The 14,676-nt window shown below is 42.2% G+C and overlaps 1 long non-coding RNA gene across 1 annotated transcript in view; it reads right to left on the bottom strand.

Moving 5' to 3' along the window:
• Positions 1–14,676, bottom strand: part of LOC109494909 — a 274,874-nt gene that overhangs the window by 8,968 nt on the left and 251,230 nt on the right. Inside the window, exon 4 of the long non-coding RNA XR_002738560.2 lies at positions 7,502–7,681. This is a non-coding gene — a long non-coding RNA (uncharacterized LOC109494909). The remainder of the gene's footprint in view (positions 1–7,501; positions 7,682–14,676) is intronic.

Genomic DNA, 14,676 nt, shown 5'->3' with positions numbered 1-14,676 from the left:
GCCCCGGATAATCCTTTTCAAGTGTTATTTTCAATTCAAAGGTGCCTGGTGAATAATACTGGATTTCCCAAGTATGACAATGGTGTGCTGCCCACGGAGGGTGGGTCTTCTGTGGAGATGAAAAAGATGATGCAGAAGCCAGGAGCACCTGGGCTGCCACCAGGTGCTCCCCATGAGTGGTGGAGGAGGCAGGCATCTACTGAGACGCCTGTATTTTGGGTTTCTCCAGGCACAATCACGGCCTGGCAGCAACCCAGAAGGGGGGCAGGTAGGACACGAACATGCTCCTCCTGTGGTTTTTCGAAGCTGGCTTGTATTGGCTTGCAATGTTTAATTGTTATACTTTGGGGAGTTAGCTGATGAACTGTCGTTGCTTGAATCAGAACATGGTGGGGGTACTTATACGAGGAAAATAGGCAAACTCTACAGTAAAGTGGCCAGGAAAGAACTGAAACTGAGTTCTCCCTAAACACATACCCTCAGGATCAGCGACACTCTTGAGAAACATTTCTTTTCAGGGAGATGTCTCTGAATGAGCAAAGGAGTCCAAGATCATTTTCTGCATGTCTCAACTTTCCATTTCTCTTGACTCTTGGAAACAGAGGAAAAGAAACAGCCTCTCCTCCTCCTGCGTCTTCCTTAGGGGGAATGAAACCTGAATCATCAGACTCTGCTTCTCTTTGAAGCGCGGCTACATTCTGCAATGGCCATTTTGATGAGTTATTTCTACATTTTGACAGATTTTCTCAGAATATGATCTACCTCTGAAGAGCAATAACATCCCAGATGGCATCTTCAATGAGGTATCTGAATGGCCGTTAATTCCGAATCAATACGATTACTCAGAGTGAGTTGTGTGTGTTTGTAGAGAGCGTCTGTGGGTGTTCCCAGCAGCAAGCTTTCACGATTTAAAGAGCAGAGATTCTGAGATTCTTTGAGAAGGCAGCTGCAGGGTGGGAAAGTGGTTCGCAGGATGGGAAGGGTAGAAGGAGGAACATGTTATCTTGTATTACATGGTACCCATTTCATCCCCAAAGGAATCGTTATTTATTCATTCATTCACTTATTCCTTTTCTTTTGTCCAAAAATATACATTTTTTCCAACAAATAGCATTGAACATTAGTGACACCGTGTTGTGCGCTGAGGCGGGAGGAGTGAAAAAGACAGGCAGTCTCTGCCCCTGGGAGGAGGCCAAATAGGGGAGAGAGTTATCTAACTAATTATTGTACTCATAATGATTTAATTTCATCTGTAATAGGTGCTCCAGTGGAGAACTATGGAATGCAACAGATAACAGATAACAGATCCCACTTAGGCTTATGGGATCAGGTGAGACTTCCTGGAGGAAGCGATATCTAGCAGTGATTTGAAGGAGGAGGAGCTGGCCAGATGAAGAGAGAAGGGTAAAGCTCCAGAAGGAGAAGTGTGGGTCACGACGGTTCTAGGCATGTTCACGGAGGGGAGAGAGTCAATGTAGCTGTTGTGTAGTGAGAGAAGAGGTGAGTTGTGGGGGAAAACGTCAGAGCAATAGGTTGGGGGCAATCTTGCAAGGCCTGGTAGGTATTTTCCGGTGGGATGTTTAATAATTTAATTTAATAGGTTCTAATAATTAGGAGTGACATGTTGAGGGATTTGTATTTATTTTATTCATTTATTTTTTAATTTTTTTAATGTTTATTAATTTTTGAACGAGACAGAGACAGAGCGTGAGTGGGGGAGGAGCAGAGAGAGAGAGGGGGACACAGAATCCAAAGCAGGATCCAGGATCTGAGCTGTCAGCACAGGGCTCGAAGTGGGGCTTGAACCCACGAACTGTGAGGTCATGACCTGAGCTGAAGTCAGACGCTTAACTGACTGAATCACCCAGGCACCCCTTAATTTTTATTTTTTTAAATTTTATTTATTTTTGAGAGAGAGAGAGAGTGAATGGGGAAGGGCAAAGAGAGAGAGAGAGAGAGAGAGAGAGAGAGAGAGAGGAGAGAGAGAGAATCCCAAGCAGGCTCTGTGCTGACAGCGCAGAGCCCATGAACTGTGAGCTTGTAACTTGAGCAAAATCCAACTGTCGGACACTTAACTGACTGAGCCACCCAGGTTTCCTGAGGGGTTTGTTTTGAAAAGACATCTTGGGCTACTGAGGAAAACGAGAAAGAAGCAGGAGAGGAATGTGAGAGGATCCTGGATTCCTGAACCCACTCTCATCCATTCATTCACCAATTCCTAGACATGCCTTAACTTCTCTTCAGGCTGCCTCGATGCTGCCATCCTAAAACATTCTATAAGAAAGTGTGATGCACAGAAGTACAGGCACTGACCAAATAGAGGAATATGACATCTTAGAAAAAGAACGTGTAATGATTTATCAAATCCTGATTTCTTTTTTTCTCTAAGCTGCATGACACACGGATGCAGGTTTTCAGCACCTTCCACAGACTATCCCCAACCTTGTTTCTATTATGTGTTTGGGGGAATTAGTCATCCAATTTTTAATAAAGCGAGCTAGACTGCTTTCTTCCTCATATGCCCCACCACTTAAAATATTTTGATTGTGGTTACTAGTGTAGAGAAGCAAAGGGTCTCTGCTTATAGAGGGGACAAGTAAATTTTAGCAATCCACATGGGGCATGGGATTCATTCAACAGTCCTGTTATCAGTGCTAGCCTTGAGGATCTAAAGATGAAAAGGCTATTACCTGTCCTTGGGGAGCTCATTATCTAATGGCCTATGTGATATTGATATGTAATGGCATAAATGCAACGATAAAGGGAAACATGGGGTCTAGGGGAGCAGAGAGTAAGAAGCCAGTAATTGGTATTAAGAGTTCTTCTTTAAGAACTGATGTTTGTGTTGAAGCTTAATTCATGAGTAGGAGTTAACCGCAGAAAATGTTGTGGTAGATAGAGAGGGAGGGGACCACTCCAGCTATAAGCAAAGGTAGAGAGGAACAGACCGCTGGTGTCCAGACCTCTATGAGGCACTAGATCAAATGCATTTAACTATTTATCTTCATATTTGTTCTTTCCCTTGAGAGTGTCAGTTTCAGAAGAGTGCAACATTTCTTCCATGGTTGTACCTTGAGGCAGTGTCACGTGACAGAAAGAGAACGATGACATGGATGTCACAGAACTTGATTTGCTTCTCACTGCTCCCAATAGCCATGTGACCTAGGACAAAGCACTGTAACCTTTAGGCTTCAGATTCCTCATATTTGAGGCTGGGCAATAGGGTTTGTGAGTGTTCTCTTACATGAGATCCTCTAGGTAAGGCAGCAACAACAAGACATTCAATGGATGTTGAAGTAGACTGAGGTCTTTTCTTTTAATTTTTTTTAAACATTTATTCATTTTTTGATAGAGAGACCCAGAGCGTAAGCGGGGGAGGGGCAGAGAGAGGGAAACACAGAATCCGAAGCAGGCCTCAGGCTCTGAACTGACAACACAGAACCCAATGTGGGGCTCGAACTCACGGACCGTGAGATCATGACCTGAGCTGAAGTCGGATGCTTAAGCAACTGAGCCACCCAGGCTCCCCTAAGTGGACTGAAGTCTTTTGATGACCCATGATTCAGCTGATATTTATGTTATTTTTGAATGTATATTTTTCTTTCATGTTTCTGGTGTGTAAGCACAGTCTTAGATTGAGAACAACCTTGTGAGTGACTTAAGCATCAGAATCAACCCTGTGACAATTCCTTCATCTGTACAGTGAAGAGCTCTGTTTAGGTGCTCTTTTACTTTTGAATTTTGTTAAATGTTTATTTAGTTTTTGAGGGAGTGAGGGAGAGAGAGAGAGCAAGCTGGGGAGGGGCAGAGAGAGAAGGAGGCAGGGAATCCCAAGCAGGCTCCACGCTGTCAGCACAGAGCCTGACGTGGGGCTCAAACTCACTAAACGCATGATCATGACCTGAGCCAAAACCAAGAGTTGGATGTTTAACTGACTCAGCCACCCAGGTGCCCTACCCTTCTACTTTTGAAACCTGAAGATTTTGATTCAAAGACAATCCTAATTATAAGCACCGAGTAGTGTATGGAGTTGTTGAATCACTATATTCTACACCTGAAACTAAGATAACACTGTATGTTAACTATACTGGAATTAAAATAAAAAACCTAATAGTAATTAAAAAACAAAGACAATCCTAGTTAATGGAGCCATGTGCTACTCCTTCCAGGGGAGGGTTGTGTCCCTATGCTCAGGGGACTCAAGAGATACATTTACTACGTTATTATTAACTTTTTGGGGGGCTCTTCAATGTAATATGGGTAATTTCCATTTTTGCTATATATCATTTGAATTTCTATTTTCAATGAAATTAAACTTTAAAAACTTTTCTCTCTCCAACTATTGGATATTGACAGTAATTGCTTGCAGAAAGTGGTTTTAGGTCACTCCTCTAATTGGTTTTACATAATTGATTTGGGAATATGTTTTATAAACTTGAATTTTGACACTTGTACCCAGAACACAATTTATTTCATTGTATCCAGGAACCATCAATTTTAAGGTGTATCATTATTATATAGACAACTAGAAAAGAAAAACTGCTTCCAATTAAACTATGGCACAGTAATTTCTTATCACTCTGAGTCTTTAAAAAACTCATCGAAAAGAGCTCCTTTAGACTTAGACATAAGCTTTTGCCACATATAATTCTTGTGCATTTATTTTTTAAAAGTGAAATTAATTGATTAAGGTACTAATAAAACTTCTTCACATTCAAAGTAAAACTTTTCAGGTTCACTATTCAATTCAAAGCTATTGATATCTGGTCTTTCCCATACCAAGGCCACTGGTGATACAGCGTTTCTTGAAAGAGGGGAGCACTATTGCAACGGGTATCTCCTGAGGTACTGATCCTAATTCCGCAAATTGTTAACAAAATTTTTTTAATGTTTATTTATTTTGAGAGAGAGAGATAGAAAGAGACAGCAGTGGAGGGGCAGAGATGGGGAGACAGAATCTCAAGCAGGCTGCAGGCTCTCAGTGCAGAGCCTGATGCAGGGCTCGAACTCACGGACCGTGAGATCATGACCTGAGCTGAAATCAAGAGTCAGATGCTTAACGGACTGAGCCACCCAAGCGCCCCCATCATTCTGCAACTTTTAGTACCTATGGATAGGCAATGACAACTACATCAAGCTTTCTACCTACCAAAACAACAGCATTCTGATTTTAAAGTTAATATGTGAAAGAAAGAAAGGTAAGTCAAATATGCCTGAAAAACAGTAAAAGTATGGTGTAGAATGTACCTGAGGCTCATCAACTGGTCTGGAGCTTATTTTGATCACTAGCCATCTGTATAATGTGCACTGATAAGCCAGGAGTCCCACTTTCAACTCCAGGACCAATATTTCACTTCATGAAGTTAGAAAAGGTCCATCACAACTGTTTTATTGTTTCTGTTAAAATTCCATTCTGAACCCCAAAGTCTACAGCATCACTTAATGCTGATCAAATTGCACCTTGGTGACATGCCCAGTGCCATATGACTCTTCCAAGAAAATAGGAACATTCATTTCCCAATAACAGTAACTGCAAGAGTCCGTATGATACAAAAGAAAAGTTTCTTTTTTTTCCCTCTGATTTTATATTTTATCTCATCAATTTTCCCTTTCTATTTCACTTCGAAAATTGCTGCACAAATCTCTGGTGGAACTATGTGTGTGAGAAAGGCTTTTTACTTACTTTCAGTTCCTACCATTTGTACTTCCCATTATGCACCTGACATACCAGGTAAGTGAAATGACCTGCGGAAGAGGGCCTCTGGGAACAGACTGGGCATCGTACGGCAGCCCCTGAAACTATAGCAACATTACCCTGGGTCTCCCTGGTGAGTTATCCACAGGTTTCTTACTAGCAAGCTCACTATATTTATTATAGCTTACTCATCTATTCTTCTATATATTCAGCAAAAATTTATGGACCAGACTCCATACAGTTACCTGAGATACAGTGCATACAGGAAATATCCCTGCCTTCTATGAGTTCAGAGTCTAGCAATAACATATAAAAGATAATGGAAGAAATCGGAACAGGCTTTAAGTGCCAAGATCAAGGTAAGTGTTGGGTATTTTGAGAGTAGTGAAGGGGGCTGGGTCGCTCCCGGCTGGGTCACTCCGATAAGAACAAGGTGGGGAGGGGCGCCTGGGTGGCTCAGTCAGTTAAGCCTTCGACTTCAGCTCAAGTCATGATCTCGTGGTTTGTGAGTTCGAGCCTCACATTGGGCTCTGTGCTGACAGCTCAGAGCCTAAAGCCTGCTTCAGATTGTGTCTCCCTCTTTGCCCCTCCCCTGCTGGAGCTCTGTCTGTATGTCTCTCTCTCAAAAACAGAAATTAAAAAAAAAAAAAAAGAACAAGGGGGAAAGTAACATGAATTGAAAGAGTACGTATTAGGTTCCAACAATAGTACAGAAGATCCCATGTACACATCCCTCAAATCCCCTCCAATGGTGGCATGTTATAGAACCACTCTACATTGTCAAAAGCAGGAAATTGATATTGGCACATTACAATAACAAGTCCACAGATGTGACTCAAAAGTCACCAATTTTCACATGCACTCATTTTATCTTTGTATAAAATGAATGGATTTAAAAATTTTTTGATGTTTATTTTTTTGAGAGGGAGGGACAGAGTGCGAATTGGGAAGGGGCAGAGAGACAGGGAGACACAGAATCCGAAGCAGATGCTACAGGCTCTGAGCTGTCAGCACAGATCCCGACACGGGGCTGGAACTCACAAACCACGAGATCATAACCTGAGCCGAAGTCGGACACCTAACCAACTGAGCCTCCCAGGCGGCCCTAAAACGAATAGATTTTAAACCTGAGAATTTTAACGGAGCAACTTGCAGGGCATGTGGGAAGAAGACAAGTTCAGAATTCAATCACAAGTTGCCTTCTTTCTCCAATATGCTCATTAGTTTCCTTCTGTGTCCACTGAGCAGAGGTGACCTCACTCCAAAGAGTGGCACTGACATAGGAGACAGACAAACTGAGAGCAATCAATCAATCAGTCCCAACCTCCATCTGGGTGTTGTGCCAGTCAGGAGATGAGCCAGCTGTTGAGCATTGCCAGTGGCATCCAGCTATATGTATTTCATGATACGTCACTGGTGTCAGGTGACACAAAGTTTTTATTTGAATTTTGATGAAAATGCTAAGGTGGTACCCTGGAAACATACGTGGGCCTTGGGGTCAGACCAACTAGTATCTGAATTCAAACTGCCATTTACCAGCTCTGTAACCATGAATAAATCACCTTATCTGAGTGGCAGCCTCTTCATCTGTGAAATGGGCATGCAAATAGTACCTCCCTAGAAGGAGATAATACCTGGCAATTAGTAGGTGCTCACTGAAAGGGGAATGTGATTCTATTTATCATTAACATTCTCCTGTGACTGTGACTTGTACTTTCTGTATCTTAATGGTATGACCCATCAATGTTTACTTTTTTCCTTTTAAATTATAGAGCGCCTGTGAGTTTGCAAAATGCTTACACATACCTATTTCTTGTTTGCTCCTCTCAACAGTCTGGTAAGACTCCTAAGGATGAGTCGCCTGAGGTTACACAGGTAGTAAGTGGTGGGGCCAGATCTAATCTCCGGTCTAATGATTTCAAATTCCGTGTTCTTCCTGCTGTACCTGGCCATCTCCCAGGTGCCAAAGGGGTTGTCAAGATTCTTCTGAGGAAGAGAGATGAAATAGCTCTGGATAATTTAGGGGCAAAGGAAAGATAGCTTTCAAGTTTATAACATAGCCAAACCTGGACTGTGAGTTTGTCCCTTCAGGGGAGCACCCAGGAGCACTTGACAGTGATATTGAGTTTTGTTTTGCTTTATGTATTTCCTGTGGCAGAGAGAGGATATTTTTTGTCCTTTCTCCTGTTCTCTGCCAAGTCATCTGTTTGGTTGCCCATTAACTGAGGATATACGGTGTGTTTCTCTTTTCTTCTCTAACCCAGAGTGAAAAGGTACCTAGATAATAGATCACTTTTTTGTTTCTGTTGGGGACCTGTTGTTTCTGGGGTAATTAGCAAACAGCTTGGCAAACGTTATTGGGCAGAGGACAAACAGGAAACACACATAATTATTTCTCCTAGTTAGAGACCAGAAGCTACATTTATCCCCTTGGGAAAGGAATATAAAACATCTCCAGTAAATATATCTTGTCAGGTAGCTGTTCTCCACCAGGGAAAATCTCCACAGCTCCTGGTACAGAAACACCAAGAAGCATAGCTAGTCCATCATCATTATTAGCCTTCCCTCCATCCTGTCTTCACTCATAAAAATGTGGTCTCTCTGCCTCATGGAATCAGTTCGAATTGGAGCCTGGTATGGAATGTGCTTTGGTGTGAGGGGACAGTGTGGGATTTGGGTAGGGGAAGCAGGTAGACTGGAGTGGATTTCCAAATCCTTGATTGCCTGTGTGACCCCGGGGAAGCCTTCATAATCGTGGATTCTCATAATCTTTTTGTAATTGTAATTCTCATTTACATAATGTGGGTTCCAATATATCCTTTAAAGTGTTAATGTGATGATTCAATAAGACAATATATGTTAAATGCATAAAATAATGGTCTGACATATAGTAGATGCTGGATAAATGTCAACCTCAATTCTTTCTTCCTCTGATGTTCCTGTTCGTCCCTAAAGGCAAGCAGTAAAAAAATATATCTATTATGTCTTAAAGAGCTGATCAATCTTGCCTGATTACCTACATTATTGCACCTCTCAGGGCCCCGGCCCTCTTGGCAATGAGGTCCAGACGTTCTTTGCCTGCTGAGCACTGGGCTGCCATCTTGGGAGGGCTCTTGGAGCTTCTGCTGGGTCACTATGCCCCAAGCATTTGCCCCTACCCACCATGGGAGGTATGGGAGCAATTCTCCAGCTAATTTGACAGTTACATGGAAGAGTGTTTCCCAAATCACAAGGTTGTTGAGATTAAAATGGTAATTACCACATGCAGACTTCCCCGAGTGTTCACTTGTCTGTATCCAACACTGACTGAGTGACTGGGATTTTGAGTGGCCTTTGAGCCAGATTTAAATTGTGGCAGATGTGAACAAACATCAAGACTAGGGAGAAGTTATTAGTGATGACACAGTGCTCTGCCACGGGGTGTGGGATGTGTCAGTCAGGGCTGCAGACCTTGGAATGCAGGTCCTTTCTTCAACGTGGCCGAAGCCTATTATCCTGCCTTACTGAGCACAGACACCTTCCTGGCAAAGCCTTCCTGAACCCTCCTTTCCTCAACTCAAGCTAGAGTAATTGCTCTAGATCTGTATACTGATGGCATCCACAGTGATCTCCATACCCTGTGACAATTCTTGATGAATGTATGAGTTGTATGCCTCTCCCAGACTGTTCTGCTCTATGACACAGAACTATACTGTCACCACCTGTGCCACCTCCTAAGAGAAAAGCTGACTGACTCCTTTTAGGGAAAGTGGATCAGGAAACTTTGTTTCCAACACTCTTCTCCCTGGAACACCCCCCTCCCCCCCCCACACACTGTGCTTCTTGGTTAGCATTAGAGTTGACTACAAACAAGAGGGAAAATCAATAGCAGTGGCTAAACCCAAGATACAGCCTTATTTCTCTCCCAAGTGAAAGAAGTGTCAGACTGAGAAGTCAAAATGTCATGGTGGCTCCTTTCTTTGGGGCCACAGAGACTCAGGGTCCTATCTTTATTCTCTATCATGTCTTCAAGGTTACTTTATGATCCAGGATTCGTACTGGTGCTGTAGGTGGCAAGGACAAGGTTCAAGCTGGAAGAAGGAGGACAGTCGAGAAGAGCAAAGTGGAGGCACGCCTCAGCTAAGTTGGCTTTCTTTAAGTATGAATCAGTCTACACCATTCCTGTATACACCTCTTGGGCCAGAACGTTAAGTGCATGGCAGCATTTGGCTGCCCCGTTTTTTCCCTAAGAAGGCAAAGTGCCCTGCCAAAAATTGGGGTTCTGATATTAAGCAGTTCGGAGAGAATGTGCCTTGAGCTGGGCAACTAACAGCCACAGCATCCAGGATAAAAATTTAAGACAAACACACAAACAAAACAATGCAAGTGAAGGGAGTTACATTTCCCTCCTCTATGAAGACTCAAACCCTAAAAGCTATTTCTCCTGATGAAGCACAATTCAGATGTCTGTCTTGGGGAGAGAGACAAAGATGGGAAAAAATGATGCCTCCTTTTCAGTTTCATGGAAACAGCCCAACGAAATCAACGAGTGAGAAAAAATTAACACATTAATATGTATTAATTTCCCACTTGCTGCAGGCACCAGCACACATTTCATCTTATTTAAATTCTCGCAACATCCCCCAGAGGTAAGTACTATTATTTTCATTTTGTATATGGAGGCTCAAATTCAGAGAGGTTAAATAACTTGCTGTAGGTTGCAGAGCTGGTAAGTCATGAAGCTGAAATTTAAACTGAATCCCCTTACAAATAGCTGCTGCTCCCTGTTTAATAGTAACTCTCAACACAAAAGTAGAAGAGGGAAGAAGAGGCATGACAACATCTCCGATTCAAAGAACAAAATGCCCTTGAATTTTGGTTTCAACATTTGGTGTAGAATATTAAATGCTCATAGTTCCTTTCAAGTACAGACACTTGTCTGATAGACAACATTTTCTGCATACATGAATTCTGAAAATATTTTAAATCTCAACCAAGATGCTCTATACTCGTGGTGGAGGGGGAGAGGAGAGCTGAATGCACGACTTCAAAGTCTGAATGTGCGTGGCCTGCTGGCCACAGAACTTGGAACTCTGGAGGACTCATCCCATGCTAAAGCAATGCTAATGCCTGTTGAGAGTTAGGCCACTCCAGGCTTCTAGGATGGGTGGAGGGGCAAGTAAGGGAGACAGTGTCGGAGCTTCTGAAGGCAGCTGTGAGTGCAATCCCTTAGGGACCAAAGGGAAGTTAGAGGACACTATGGCCAGCCTCCCACACATAGCCAAATGTTCTCTGATACCCATTATGAGTAAGCATCCAGCCCTTAAAGGAAGATTAACATAGGAGGCTTGCTCTTTTCCAAAGTAAGACATTCAACTGATGGACATCTCCTTTTAAAATAAAGCCAAAGTCCAAACTCCCGAATTTAACGGCCAATAGTATTGAGGGTCTTCCTTGCGTGGTGCCTTTCTATACATTATCTTCAATAATCCTAATGTTGTACCTCTAAGCCTATGAGAGAGGTAGAAATCATTCCTTTATATATATATATTTATATATGTATTATATTTACATATAATATATATATATTTTAATAGATTTTTTTTTGAGAGAGAGAGAGAGACCGAGTGTGAGTGGGGGAGGGGCAGAGAGAGACAGGGAGACACAGAATTTGAAGCAGGCTCCAGACTCCGAATTTTCAGCACAGAGCCCAATGTGGGGCTCGAACTCATGAACCAAGAGATCATGATCTGAGCTGAAGTCAGATTCTCAACCGACTGAGTCACTCAGGCACCCCATCCTTTCCTTTTGTAACTGAGTTCATGGTTGGGTATGTAGGACTCTCCAGAAACCACACAGCTAGGATGATTAGCCAGGCCATCTGGCTTCAAAGTGAATGTTCTTTCCTTGCATGGTCACTGCATCCTTGTCCTGGTTCTTGCTCCATACTTCACTTGTTCTGGCTGGCTAGATGGCAATGGCACCACCATCTCTTCCACACAGGACATAATCGGCACACCATTCATCATTTAATTGACTTCTCCAGGACACTGGTCAGCTTCTTCAATGGTTTTCCTGACCACGGCTCCCCAAACTGAGCATACCCTTCTGGCTGTGGTCCGGATGGAATGGGGTTTGCCCTCTTTGCATTTAAAGACCCACATGTACTTTCTACTGAGCTTGTTCTTCAGTTGATGTCAGTCACAAATGCTCTGCAGAAACTGGGTCCCCCAAGTTAACCCATCACAATGTGGATTCAACTGACAAATACAAGCTAATGGCCCAAACCCTGTTTGCCTAAAGTTTAGCCTCATGCAGTTGATAGTGAACATTAAGGATTTATAAGTTTCTTCAGCAGGGTACATTCAATGAGGGATTGGAGGGTCTGCTTTCAAAATAGCTTGCTCACATGGCTTATAAGTTGGTGTTGTTAGCTGAGAAGCCAGCTAGGACTGTGGGTCAGGCCAGGGGCTCTGGTTTCTCTCAACATGTGTCTCTCCATGGGCTTTAACTTCATCACAACGTGGTGGTTGGCTTCCAAGAGCGAGTAACCCAAAGGAACCAGCCAGAAGCTGCATGGCCTTTCCTAACCAGGTCTGCACCACTTCCACGATTCTCCATCGATGACAGGTCACAAAGCTTGACTCAGACTCAAGGGACAAGGACATAGATCCCACTTCCCATTAAGAGGTGCGTCAAGGAATTTGTGGCCCACAGACCTACCTCAAAAAGCCATCAACTCTAATGTGTACTGTTGTGTGATCTGGAGCAAGTAATCTTCCTACTCACACCCCACTTTTAATCCTTTTTGGGGTGAGAAAAGGAGTAGAATCTGTGAACGAGTGTATTGCAGTGCCTGCCACCATCCCTTTTCAGACTTGCAAGCTGGTTCTCTCCGGTCCACTCAATTTCTTGTTTTTATTCATTTCATGTTATCAGAATAAGTCAGTTCATTTGAAAGGATCAGTTCATTTTCTCCAGCTTCTCCCAAGTTTGTAATAAAACTTTCAGCCAGGTCAGAGTGCTGGGGCACACCACCTGAGGCTTCTTTTCAGGCTGGCCAACCAAACTCTTGAGAGGCAGTACTCGGCCTGCTAGGAGTCCTTGTTGGCCTCTTGGAGTTTGTATAGTCTTCTTAACTGTTCTCTTCCAAATGTGCCATGCTTGAGGAAGTAGTGATGAATGGCAGGCAAATAAACACATGGAACCTATGTGGATAAGCAAATACTAGTTTTGTGACAATGGATTCAAATCATAATTTCAACATGCAGGCTGAGACTTTATTTTATGCGTACTCATATTAGGTGAGTTTAGCTAGGAAGACTTTCCAGAGACAAAGCTTTGAAATCCTAAACAAAAACAATAGGGGCACCTGGGTGGCACAGTCAGTTAAGCATCCGACTCCTGATTTCAGCTTAGGTCATGATCTCAGGATTCTTGAGTTCAAGCCCCACGTCAGGCTCTGTTCTTAAAGTACAGAGCCTGCTTGGGACTCTCTCTTTCCTTCTCTCTCTGCTCCTAGCTCTCTCTCTCTCTCTCTCTCTCTCTCTCTCTCTCTAAGTAATAAGTAAAAACTTTTTTTTTTTAAGAAAATTAAAAAAAAAAAAACAAAAACCACTTTTTTAAAACCAAAAATCATGTTGGATTTTTTTTTTCTTTCGGCAGTATAATTTGGTCCCAAGTCAACTTCACATCAGGTCACCCAGTCTTTTCCCCAGTGTAAGTGATTACTACAGAGAACACTCTTGATAAAATATCTCCAAAAGATTCACTTTCCTTTGTCTCTTGATATCTCGACATTAAAACACTTGATATTTGGAGTACTTGAAGTGGTTAGAAATCTTCAAGGAATCGTTTTATATATTTGAATAAAACTGTTAATTATTGCATTCTGTTGTGAAGGCATGAACCAGGGAAAAGATAAAAGCATCTTTCAAATTTAATGTCCCAATTAATTAATTTTTACTTATAAAATTGGAGTCTTTGCCAAGGCTTCTGGAAGCATTATAAAAGATTGATGTCATAAAGATAAGAATTTAACTGGGTCAAGCCCAGCCATCATATTATTCTTAATTAGGAATGAACCTCTCTATAATTTCTATAAAATTGGCTGAATAACAGATGACACACTAAATTACCAATGTAATTCAAGGGGTATATGATTTGAAAAGGAGTTGCTCCTTTTTTGCTGATTTCTTCCGTGGTGCTCTCTGCCCTGATTCATTCAGCAGGTTTTTGTTTATTTTCCAAGTTCAGAAAAATGTCATCTTTAATTATAGATGGTGCCCAGGACATGTATCCCCCTTCGTGCCTACTCTCAGGATTGAATGTAAAGTATTGGCCTGGATTGGAAAACATGTGCTTGTGTCAGAAGAGGCATCATTTCCAAAAGGTCACATCTGAAACTTGTTCAGTGAGTCAGCTTGGAACTTGGGGGCTGTGTGCTGTGGTTTTCAAGTCTCAGAAAGGTCGGTCCCTCTAGGCAACTGCAATACTGCTGAGGAAGGTAGCTTTCATTGGGTAAAGCGAGAGAGCGTGTTTGAGAGATTTAATGTATATCATGTCACAACATCAGGGGTGAATCTGATAAATGTTGAGAATACAGAATGTATTATTCCACTTATATGAACTTAAATAACAGGTAAAACTAGACTATGATGATAAATGTAAAGACAGTGGTTAGCTCTAAGGTGGGTATTGCTGGCAAGACACATATGGAAAATTTTTGGATGAATGGAAATGGTCTACGTCTTGATCTGAATAGTGGTTAGACACAGGTACACATACATAATTGAATACATAAGTAAAATATTACATTTGTGTCTCTCTATATGAATTACACATCAATACAATGACACACGTGCAAAGGTTTGGTACAATAAAAAGTATAAATGTCAAACAATCCTAAATATAGTGTCTTGAGTTTCCAATCTTAGAATAAGGATTACCTCTGCAAGGTCCTGTTTGTTAGAATGTGTTCCCTACACTTCTGCATCAGAATC

The sequence above is a fragment of the Felis catus genome, chromosome E2, assembly GCF_018350175.1.
Source record: "Felis catus isolate Fca126 chromosome E2, F.catus_Fca126_mat1.0, whole genome shotgun sequence".
Taxonomy (NCBI): Eukaryota; Metazoa; Chordata; class Mammalia; order Carnivora; family Felidae; genus Felis; species Felis catus.
This window is presented reverse-complemented; position numbering and strand designations above follow the sequence as displayed.